General features: G+C 43.4%; 1 non-coding gene across 1 annotated transcript; it reads right to left on the bottom strand.

Moving 5' to 3' along the window:
- Nucleotides 1-3,957: 3,957 nt before the first annotated feature.
- Nucleotides 3,958-4,029, bottom strand: TRNAM-CAU (transfer RNA methionine (anticodon CAU)). The gene has a single exon. It is a non-coding gene; the product is annotated as a tRNA-Met (tRNA).
- Between the last annotated feature and the right edge of the window lie 8,074 nt (nucleotides 4,030-12,103).

Genomic DNA, 12,103 nt, shown 5'->3' with positions numbered 1-12,103 from the left:
AAAAATATTCAATCGCTTCATCTTTAGCCTTAGTGGTTGGTGCCTAAATTTGAATAATAGTCGTATTAACTGGTCTTGCTGTAGGCGTATGGATATTGTCCTGTCACTGACAGTGTTCTTCTTCAAGGTAGGCCTTGAGATGTTCTTTTTGAGGATGAATGCGACACCATTCATCTTCAAGTTGTCATTCCTAGCATAGTACACTATATGATTCTCAAATTCAAAATGGCCAGTACCAGTCCATTTCAGCTCACTAATGCCTAGGATATCTATGTTTATGCATTCCATTTCACTTTTGACGATTTCTAATTTTCCTAGACTCATACTTTGTACATTCCAGGTTGTGAATATAATGGATGTTTGCACCTGTTTCTTCTCATTTTGATTCATGCCACATCAGCAAGTGAAGGTCCTGAAAGCTTTACTCCATCCATGTCATTAAGGTCAACTCTACTTTGAGGAGGCATCTCTTCCCCAGTTGTCTTTTGAGTGCCTTCCAACTGGGGGGCTCATCTTCCGGCACTATATCAGACAATGTTCTGCTGCTATTCATAAGATTTTCACTGGCTAATTCTTTTCAGAAGTAGACGGCCGGGTCCTTCTTCCTAGTCTTAGTGTAGAAGCTCAGCTGAGATCTTTCCTCCATGGGTGACCCTGCTGATATCTGAATACCAGTGGCATAGCTTCCAGCATCAAAGCGACACACAAGCCCCCACAGTACAACAAACTGACAAACATGTGTGAGGAGAAAAAAAACAAAAAACCTTGTAGAGCAAGAAAATAGACTGTTGTCTCTGAGGCTCAGGACCTTCACATTATGAGATAGATGTGCTGCCCACTGAGCTAAGCAGAAATTAGGGTCAAAAAGAATTACATATATCAGTACCATTGAGAGAAGAGTGTTGAAGGTGTAGTATGTTCCATCGTACCCTCAACACAAAACCAGTTTCCATTCACATCTTCTCAGTTGTTACCCTGATTATCCCATATTCTTGCTCAGGTGTCTTTCGGTTTGATACAGTAATGCAGTACTTTTCCATTACAAGTTAGAGCTAAGGGCACAGCCATAGCTTTGGAGGCATACATGTTCCCAGGGAAACAAAGGCTTTGGTGGGTGGAGACTATGGGGGATGGCAGGTTTTTTAAATGACAGAGGCAGCAGGGTAGATCCCATGTTCCTGTTGTGGTGCTGGGTTGACATAATTATGATGTTATTAAATGCCCCTGCCAATGGGTAGACAAGAAGAGATCATAAAGTTCTAATTTGAGCAGAAAGCTAGGAAGAGCCTCTGAGTGAAAAAGGCCTACAGAAAACAGAGTGTAATCAAAAGATGAAAGTTGAAAGGGAATACTCTTGGAAAGTGGAGAAGAAAGGGTTAAAAGAAAAAAACCAAGGGAAAAGGTAAGCTGCTTACTTTGAGAGTAGAAGACTAAGCGGGGTGGAGGGGTAGGGTGGGAAGGATGTGGTTTAAAGATATAGATGATCACGGGAATGCTGAGGCTTCAGAGCATATGAAAATTTTTACTTCACTTGACATCACCAAGGAATGTATTTAGCATGTTAAGCTTTTTGTTTAAAGCTTTTTTCCTTTCAGTTAAATAGAAACCAAAGATTATTAGTTCCAAGGATGGGAGAGAACTGGAAGGGGGGAGTTTTTGCTCAGGGGACACTGAGTTCATGTTAATGGTGGTGGGATATTTTAGAAAAGGATAGTGAAAATAGTTACAGAACTTGAAGAACATAATCAATATCCCTGAATTACACATGTAGAAATGTTGAATCCTTGTATGTCCTGTTGTATAAATTTTCACCACAATTAAAAAGAAAAGAAACAATCAACAGAGGCCCAGGGGTCACTGCAGCCCCTTAAGCCAGTCCTGCCTGGAATTCTAGGACAGGTTGGATCAGGTGTCCTGTCCGCATTCCACCAAAGAGGAAGTGACACCCAGCAGGATCGCTGGTGGGTGCAGGTCCAGATACTGGGATCACCCATGTGGCTCATCTCGTATTTGGTGGGCACTTGAGAGCCAGAGTGGATCGACCAGCGAGAGTAGATCCGAGTTCTGACAAATATAGCCCGTGCCCCGGCGGCCACCCCCAGGGCGGACCTTCAGGAGTCGGGGGCAGACCTGATCCCCTCTCGGGCCAGGAGAACAAGGCACTGGACCTCCTGGCCTTCATCTGGGGGGCAAGAGCTGAACCCTCTCAGGCTCCTTTCTGAGGGGACGGGGGAAGAGGAAGGTTTGTGAAAAGTCCCAGGGCCTCCTGGATGGGGGAGGGAAACGCCAGTAAGTCCAGGCCCTCAGGAAAAATGGTCTGTGCAGGCCCACGAGGACCCACCACGGGGTCCTTGCAGGGGTGGGGGTATGGGTGTGTGTGCCTGGGGAGAAATGGAGACTCTCCCAGGGATAAAATGATAATAATTTTTAGGAAAAGGCAATCAATGTTAAAGAGTCAGGTAGAAAAAGCCTTGTTTTGGGAAAATGTGATACTTATTTGGCAGTTATGAGGTTGACAGAGATGTCCACCATACATATAGTACAACTAATAGGCCAGGAGAGTGGTAGACAAGCCAAATGAAAAACATGTATAGCTTTATACAGATAGGTTAGGGAGAAAATAGGAGGGATTGAAATATGTTTGTTCAAGGCACAACACTGATAGTAACGTAATCTCATAGAATTGATATATTTATTTCCACATGCTGAATCCGTGGCCCTTTATTCTCTGTTCCGCAAGGTCAAGCTCAAATGAAAAGTTGGTGTTTCCAACTCAACCAGCAGTGCCACAGAAGAAAAGCCCTGATGATTGGCTTCTGTAAAGATAACAGCCAAGAAAGCCCTATGGAGCAGTTCTACCCTGTAACGCATAGGGTTTCCATGACTCCGAGTAGACTCAACAGCAAGGTTTTTTTGGGGGGAGGAGGTGGGGGGTGCAAGTGAGTTCCCAAGGTTCAGCTCAAATGTGATGTTATGGAGAGCTTCCTCTGACTTCCCTTCCAGAGTGACTTGCCATGCTTCTGTAGACTAGCAGGTTTTCTTATTTCTGAGTTAACACTTCTCTGTTATTGTGATCTATTAGTTTATATTTACCTTCTTTAAAATGTTAATTCCTTGAGGGTACCTCAAAGAAATTTGAATCTGTAGGGTATCACATTGTGTTTCTAAATGGATGATTAATAAATGTTTTTGAGTTATGAACGTTAACCTTTAGAAGGTTGGGAAGGAGGTGAACATTGTCATTAGTGATGATTACCTTTTATTGACAGTCTAGATATCTGTCAGTTGCTTTACCTCAATTATCTTTTAATCCTCATGACCCTGAAATATGATCCCCATTTTGCAGAAAAGTTCTCAGTGGAGAACTTCACATAGCTAACAAAAGGCAGGGTTAACCTGGTTGGGTCCCAAAGTCTACTCTTTTCTCTTCATGTCAAGTTACTTTTATGTGAACAATGATAGGAACATTGAATGCAAGCTAAGGCAGAAAATTATTGTTATATTGGGGATGAACAAATTGTGGTTATTAAGGAATCTTCAAAAATAAGCCTGGAAACCACTGAAAGTTAGATCTTTTATAGACAAATTTGAGTGCACAAATGACTAATTTTCAGAGTAGGAATTTAAGGCTATTGCCCTGATCTATAGACAAGGTTGAGGCAAATATTTCAGTTGAGCTTCAAGTCTCCACACCATCATGCACACGTTAGTATTCAGCACTTCTTTTTGAGATGCCACAATGTCATTTTACCAAGTGATCCTAAAGATCTGAGAAGTATGCTACCATATTACTAATAACTGGCTACCGTCAAGTCCATTCTGACTCATGGTGACCCTATAGGACAGAGTAGAACTGCCCCCTAGGGTTTCCAAGGAGAAGCTGGTAAACTGGAAGTGACAACCTTTTGGTTAGCAGCCAAGGTTTTAAGCCACTGTGTAAACAGGGCTCTACTAAAATAGCAGAGGATGGTTTCGATCCATCGACCTCTGGGTTATGGGCCCAGCACGCTTCCGCTGCGCCACTCTGCTCCTTGGTTGTATTACTAATAGCCAAGCTTATACACTCCTGATGCATGTCAATATGTTAGCACATAGAATTGATGCCATTTTTTCCTATCATTAAAAATAAAAGTTCTAGATCAAATGATCAGATGGTTAGATCTGGAAATCTAGTTATGGCCTCATATGGTTTAATTAATGGAAGTCTCAAAATATTTTCAGAAAAAAAATCAAAACCTAACATTTTATTTCCAATGTGGAGATGGAGTAGGGCATAGCAGCCACTACTGCTTGTCTACACCACAGTCAGCCACTACCACCACCCACCATGCCCCCTTGAAAACAGAAAAATGACTTTCTTGCCATAGCCCCATCTGTACTGCCCTGTGCTTGGAGGTGGTGGATACCATTCTCAGATCCAGAGCCTGAATTACGATCAAGCTTGGTAATCATAGAAACCCTAGTGGTGTAGTGATTAAGAGCTCAGCTGCTACCGAAAGGTTGCCAGCTCAAATCTACCAGGCACTCCTTGGAAATCCTGTGGGGCAGTTCCTCTCTGTCCTTTAGGGTTGCTATGAGTTGGAATTGACTCCATGGCAATGGGCTTCAGGTTTTTGTTGTTGTTGTTAATCATAGAGGTTCCCATCTTTGTGGCAGTAAATTTAGATAAGTGTATGTGATATAAATGTAGTAAATGAGACTGGGAAGCTTACAGAAGAAAAAAAAGGTTGTCCTCAAATTACGAAACACAGAGGTTTGTTTTCCTTCTAGACCATGTCTGAAATTGTGAAAGTTTGAAGTACTGCACAGGGACCAGCTGGAATATGAGACTCAGATGTTGAAGATGGCAGAGTGCAAAGAGTCAAAGAACCTGAGTCCTGATGACATCATGGAGCTGCTGAATTAACCAGCCATGTAGCCTCCCTACCCTCTGGATTTATTCTTGTGTGTGATATAAATCCACTTTTTTTTAACCCAGTCAAGTGTTGTTTTAATTGTTGTAGAGCTCTTGCTAAAAGTTTCCTATTACTGGGGAAAGGTCTTTGGGTTAGACTTTTCATAAATATATTTTATAAGCATTATGTTGCAAATCCTTCAGATTACTGGCAATGTGAAAAACTCAAATCCAACCACGTAAATAATATGAGAAATGTAAGTCTGTTGTGCACTTGGCTCACTAAGCTTTTTCTTTCATACTTGCAGACCAGGTATTTTCTTTACTTGGTAGGGCTGTCAGCCACTAACTCTAGCCCAACCCTACTGTCCCACTGTCACTATCAGCCCAGCCCCATCTCCATCCAGCCCCCGGGAGTTTAAACAGGCACACTTCAAAGCTACATTCATGAAATTAGGATACAGCTACTATATATAGAAGGAATCCTGATGGTGAAAAACTCAAATGTCAGCAGTTCAAACCCACCAACCATTCAATGAGAGAAAGAAGTGGCAGTCTGCTTTCATACAGGCTTGGAAACTCTTTAAGTGACCCTGTCCTGCAGAATCACTATAAATTGAAATCAACTTGAGGGCAATGGGTTTGGTTCTTTGGTTTCCTGTATATAGAAGTTCACTGCTTTTCCCTTTATATATGTGAGTTTATGTGAGTTGGCATAGCGTGGGATCTCAGATCGGTGATAACCACCTAGATCACAAATTACACCCTTTCCTCATTCCTCATATATTTTTCTTATATAATCCACCACTCACGCATATAGAATTTTAATGTAAAATTAGTTATGGTAGACACTGAGGGTGCTGCCCTCAAGGAATTTACAATCTAGTGGGGAAGACAACTGAGTAAGCAGTTGTTTACACCACAGGGTGATAAATGCTACAATTGAGGTGTGTGCCTGGGCCCTGAGAGTACAGGAAGGAACACAACCCATACTGGAGAAAGAATTAATAGCTCATTCAGTTTGTGAGCCTTTCAGGTTTTCCATTTGTTCACATTAGTCCCTGATAGCTGGTTTTTGGTTTACTCTTATTTTTGTTTGTTTTCCTTCCTAGGACAGCTGAACCTAAAATCTTTCTTCATTATCTGCTGTTTCCAGGGCCCTCACCATGAGGCTAAGGACCTGAGGTCAGAAGTAAATTGAATTAATGAGGCTCAAAGTTAGGCCACGGATTTTTACCTTCTCTTACAATTAAGCACTGCACTGTTAATCGAAGGGAAAGGTCATTTGTTAGGCTCAAACCCACCAGCAAATCCTGGAGAAAAGACCTGGCAATTTGCTCCCTTAGAGATTGCAGTGGAGGAAACCCTATGGGGCAGTTCTACTCTGTCCTACAAGGTCTCTTTGTGAGTTGGAGCCACTCTAAGGCACTCAACAACTTAGCTAGGAAGCCTGGGAGCAAATAGTGGGAGGGAGGCCAAGTGGACATCAGTCACAGCCTGAAATAGATGATAGAAAAGTACAAAACTCAAGAAATTTAAGTAACAATGCTGCTAAAGACACTGCCCTTCAAAGCCCTGGAGAAATGGATAACACATCTTACTAAAGATCAGAAGATTCCGGGTCCTACCTCTGGCTAGTCTGAGATTTTACCTTCTTGTTTTGTGGGGAAAGCAGGTTTTCCGAAGTGTTACATATGATACACATGCATTTTTAAAAAAAAAATCTCAGAAACCGCTTTTTTAACCAGGCCCTCCTAGTTGTTGGGACTTCCTGTAGTTATCACTCCTCAGAAGAAGGGTCAGGAGCAGCAAGGGAGGCTGGTAAGGGTTTACAAGGAATGAAATAAGAATCTCCTTCTAGCACCACATACCTGGAGAGACAGGTTAGAGAAAAGTGAGGAAGGCTAAATAAGATTTACAGGAACAAAATTTGAATCTGGCACAAATCCACAAAAATAGTACCTTCTTTACCAGCCCATTTTGCATGAAAAAGTCTCCCATTTTGTGAACTCTTGGCTCTTTGTTTTAACTTTCTTTCCTGAGATTTAACACGGAATCCTCCGCGAATTCTGTTTCATTTCCTTCTAAATTCAACTGTCCAGGTTCACCCCAAAATGAGGTACAGCTACATAATGAAAAAGACAGAAGCTCAAACCCCAAGGGCAAAGAGCACCACCCGTTGCGGTGCAGTCAGTTCTGACTCAGCGAACCTAAAGGATAGAGCAGAACTGCCCCATAGGGTTTCTAAGGCTGTAAACTTTAGGAAGCAGGTTGCCACATCTTTCTCCCCTGCGGCGCACAGGAGGTGGGGGGTGGGGTTTGAACCGACGCTAGACCGTGTAAAAATAACCTTGAAGTAAGAGAAGCAGGGGGTGAGCCGCGACTTCATCACCCAGAAACCGGTATGATCTTGATCCCATTTCTATCCAGTGACTGTGTGTGCGTTGGGGGGGATGGGGGGCAGGAGGGAAGATCAACCAGGAAGAGGGAGCAGCAAAAGTTTAGGGAGATTTTCCACACTTATATCCACAGATAGTCAATCCCCCAGCTGCGCTGATGTCCACACTAAGCTCCCGGGCACCCAGAGGAGGTGACTTGAGGGCGGTCGTTGCCCAGATCCCTCCTCCTCCAGCAGTAAAATGCCTCCTGCGGCTCACAGGCACACCCAGGGGAGGAGCAGGGCCAGAGTCCTGGCTCCATGAATAGAGGAGTTTTTCTATCCTGGGGAACGGAGCAGGTCGCTGAGAGGCTGCAGAAAGAATCGGGTGACTTCGGAAAAGAGGGATACTTGGCCCCCGAGAGCCAGAGTTGGTCCTTTCATCTGCCCCTCCTCCCAGCCCGGCCATGCTTTAAGGAATTCAGTAGGCCATGTGGTGGTCCTGTGGGAGTATGAAGCTCAAAGTTTTCCTTTGAAATTTTGGAAGAAGTTATACACTGCTGGGCCGGAAGGACAGGTACAGTTCTCACTCTTTCTCACCGCCTTTCTGTTTACCCCGCCTCTGACAGTCACTATTAATGGCCACTGGGCGTCCTGCGGAGCCCTGATGGTGCAGTGGTTAAGAGCTCAGACTGCTAACCAAAAGCAAGGCATTTAGACTCCACCAGCTGCTCTTGAAAACCTTGTAGAACAAACTTCTACTCTGTTCTATATAGTGTCACTATGAGTCAGGATGAGGTCAAAGGGAACAGGGTTTTTGGTTTGGTGTGTCCTGTAGGAGCCCAGGTGCCACAGTGGTTGAAGCTCTGGTTTGCTAATCAAAAGGTCAACAGGTTATCACCTTAGCTGAAATGCAACCTACTGCCTGGCCTGTCTCTATTCCTATTTCCTGCTTTATCTGATTCCGTGGGCCTGGGCTCCCCTCACAGGCATTGACTGAAGAGAAAATTTCTTCTTCTTCTCCTAGACTGTCAAGCAACAAACAAACAAACCAGCCAAAAAAACATTTAGCCCTTCAGCCTCCAGATCCTTGTGCAATTCCTAATTTGAACTCACTCATTTATCAAAAGGGGAGTATTTCAATTCTCCAGAAATTTACACCAACTTCTGGTTGCCACTCCAAACCCACTATCTGTAAAAAGGGATTGTGAAAGTAGATGTTTTCTTAATGTCTCTGTTGGTTCAGCTTTCTTTTCTTCTGGAAACAGTAAGTCTATTGGCAATTTGTGCAAAGAAAACTAAACTCACCTTGAATCTTCACTTTAGGATCTTAATCAGATTGAGAGACAACCCCTCTGGCTGCTCCAGTGATAGCCCTGCCAGACAAGATGGTTAAATTCAGCATCAAAAGTAAGACTCAAGTCCTCTTTTGTGTGCTGTGCTGCTTGATGGAATGCTATTTCTCCTTGTACAGAAGCAGCAGTTCCTTAAGACTTCTCACATAACTCAACATGAGATCATCTTTGCAAAGTGCCTGCCACACATGGCCATAGGATTAACGCTATTTTTTTTAGTGACCACTCAGGAGCTGAATGACCAGGGAGGCACTCAGTGCCCAGGGCATAGGTGTATACAGTATGCCCCCAAATGAGGATTTGTTAAATGAATGAAGGAGTTCGTCTCCACTGTCCTTCTCCATTAAAGATGTTCAGCATCTCTGCCTGAATTATTACCATAATACCCTGATCCTTCTCCTGGCCTTTGCACTCAACTCTCAACTCTTTCCCCTGTTGGAATCGTCTGGAAATCCAGTTTAGTTATAGTACAACCTAAAATCACTGAAGAACAAACTTTTGGATACAGAGAGTATCAAACGCTTTATCATGACCCTCACAGTCCTTCATGAGAACAGCTGGCTTGTCTTCCAGCTTTATTCCTGGAAAATCCCCATGCACCCTCTGGACAAACAATGCCATTGCTAATTCACCTTCTTTACTTATTGTTTCATTTTTCTTAAGAACTTGCACACTCTTGAAACACCCTTCAGTAAGGCAGCTGAACGTCTCCTCATCCTTAAAAATGTAATTGTGGGCATTGTCTTGACTGGAGGTGGAAAGAGCTGTGGGAAGGAGACTGAAGGATAAAATATTGAGGAGACTCTTGCCTTCTTTCCCACTCTTGACTTGGTTGACAGTTGGTGCCCAGGAAAAAGGAACAGAAGAAGGTTTTCTTTATATCTCTTCTGAATAGAACAAGGCCTAACTTCCTGTTCAACCTTACAATCAGTGTCCAAAAGGGATGGATAGGGTGGCGTGGGTGGGAGAACAGAAATTTCTAGAGTGAGATGGCTTGAATTCAAAGTGAGTATGCTAATGTAAGATAGAGTAATAAGTACTATACAATCATGGAATGCCACTGTAAATAATTAACTACTTCTCTTTTTACATATTAGTTATGACAACTGCCTTTGTTTTAAACCAGTAAGAGCTCAAAATCACCTACTTCCTGACTTCAAAGCTGAGAATGAACTCCACTAAAATTTCATGAGTGGCTTAATCTTGCTTCCAGCTGTGGCAAGTTATCTTGTCCATTCCAGAAAACCAGAGAGCCTCACAGCTTGCCACCTTTCCTTAGCATAGTAATTATTTCTTCCTGAATTTACTCCATGAAGGAGCACAACACAGAGGAAAGTGTTTCCCCTCCATGTCACCAATTTCTGAACAGCCAGTAGCCACAAAGAGCATCATTCTAACCCTAGCCACTGGGGATAAACTGAGAGGATCTAGACTATGAATTTTATAAGAAACTTGCTGTAGGGGAGAAACAATAATTCAATATGCGTTCCCATACAGGATTTTATAAAGACGATGAAGAGAGAGACAGGTAGGGTATTGATTTAGCTGGTGAGGTCAGGGGAGGGCCCTATGAGAAAGTGACATTTGAATTGTAGCCTGAGAGATGAGAGAGCCAAGGGTGCCAGGTCTGGAACAAGAGTAGAAGAGTTTGGAGTCTGACATCTGGGGCTGGGGTCTCTGTTGGCAGGCAGATGAGGAGTCAGTGGAAGAGCCCAGCTCCGAAGCATACCGAAGTATAATAAATTTCTTTTTCTCAATCTTTGAAACTGTACATCACAGGCTTAACAAGTCTTGAGTTCCTGAGGATGCATCCCATTTCCAGAGGACCCTTGTTGCTAGAGTCTCATCTTGGATCCTTGGTATCTGGAGCTTAGGCTGAAGGCTAATGTGGTTAGAGCATGGTGCTAGTAAAAACGAGCTTGTGGATTTGATCTCTGTGAGGTTTATTTTCTCTTTGGAGCGAAGGTTGCTGGCCCGACCCTCATGGACCCAGTATCTCTTTGACGTGCTGATGGCACCATGGTTGAGAGTTCCTTCGTTAACCAAAAGGTCCATGGTTCTAATCTACCAGCATTTCCCTTAGAAACTCTGTTGAGCAGTTCTTCGCTGTCTTATTGGGTTCTACCCTGTATTATAGGGTGACCAGAAGCCAAAAACAACTTGAGGGCAATGGGTTTTGGAATTGTTTTTGTTTCTGGTAGTGGCGCAATAGTTAAGTACTGTGCTGCTAACCAAAAGGTTGGAGGTTTTAACCCACCAGAAAAAAGACATAGGGATCTGTTCCCATAAAGATTACAGCATAGTAATCCCTATGGGGCAGTTCTACTCTGTCATATGGGGTTGCTAGAACTCCCTGGCAAACAACAGCAACAACATGGAGGATTTTGCTCTGGACTCCCATTTATTTAAAAAGATACAGGCACAATGGCCGGATTGGAGTGCATAGTCATAGCCGCAGTTAACTGCCACAGTGCCCACTGTTCTCACTCTGCCTGCCAGAATTTTGTACGTGAATTTTGTTTTGTTTCACAACCTTACTTTCCCTGACTCTTTAGTTTTCTAAAATCCTTTTTCATGTGCTGCCCTGTGCATTCTCCCCTGCATCTGGCCCTTTTACCTGCCAGGCATTGGTCTTCCTTACTGGCTGGACTAAATCTCCACATAAATCTGTCTCACTTAGCAGAGATCCCTTCTCTTCACCATTGAAATTGGCTTCTCTCAGTCTGGAGAATAGGGGTGATGTTCAAGCTCCTACCTTCTGAGATGTACCATTCGTCCTCCACGCAAAATGCCCAGCATAGCCTGGTGAATTTCTCCCTCTCCGAGGATCCCAGGCTGCTCAGGATTCCTTCCTCACTGCTTCTTCCTGGTTTCCTCCACTTTTTTCAGCCCCTAACTTGGAATGTTGATCGAGTCATTGTCAGCCGCATTCTCTATGTGCCTATAAAGAAAAAGCAAAAAGACCTATTGCCAATTGTTAGCAAGATTTGAACCTGCTGTCACAGGTGAGAAGCTCTGTGGTTCTCATCTGGAGAGCAGAGATCTCTACTACACGTAAGGGAAAGGAAGGCGGAAAGTGGAGAGAAGCCCTGTGTGTTACTTAAGTAGTGCTACTGTAACCGAAGTACCACAAGTGGATGGCTGTAACAAACAGAAATTTATTTTCTCACAGTTTATGAGGCTAGAAGTCTGAATTCAGAGCACCACCAGCTCTAGGGTCTCTCTCCATCTATTGGCTCTGAAGGAAGGTCCTGTCCCTTCTGACTTTTGCTACTGGGCCATCTTCAAGTGACACCTCTCTTCCCACATCTCTTGCTTGTTTAATCTCTTTTATATCTCTGAAGAGATTTCTTGTATATCTCAAAAGAGATTGATTTAAGACAAACCTTACACAACCCAGTAGGACAGAGTGGAGTGCTCCATAGGGTTTCCAAGGAGCAAATGATGGATTTGAACTGCCCACCTTTTGATTAGCAG

This window comes from Loxodonta africana, chromosome 1, assembly GCF_030014295.1.
Source record: "Loxodonta africana isolate mLoxAfr1 chromosome 1, mLoxAfr1.hap2, whole genome shotgun sequence".
Lineage (NCBI taxonomy): Eukaryota > Metazoa > Chordata > Mammalia > Proboscidea > Elephantidae > Loxodonta > Loxodonta africana.
This window is presented reverse-complemented; position numbering and strand designations above follow the sequence as displayed.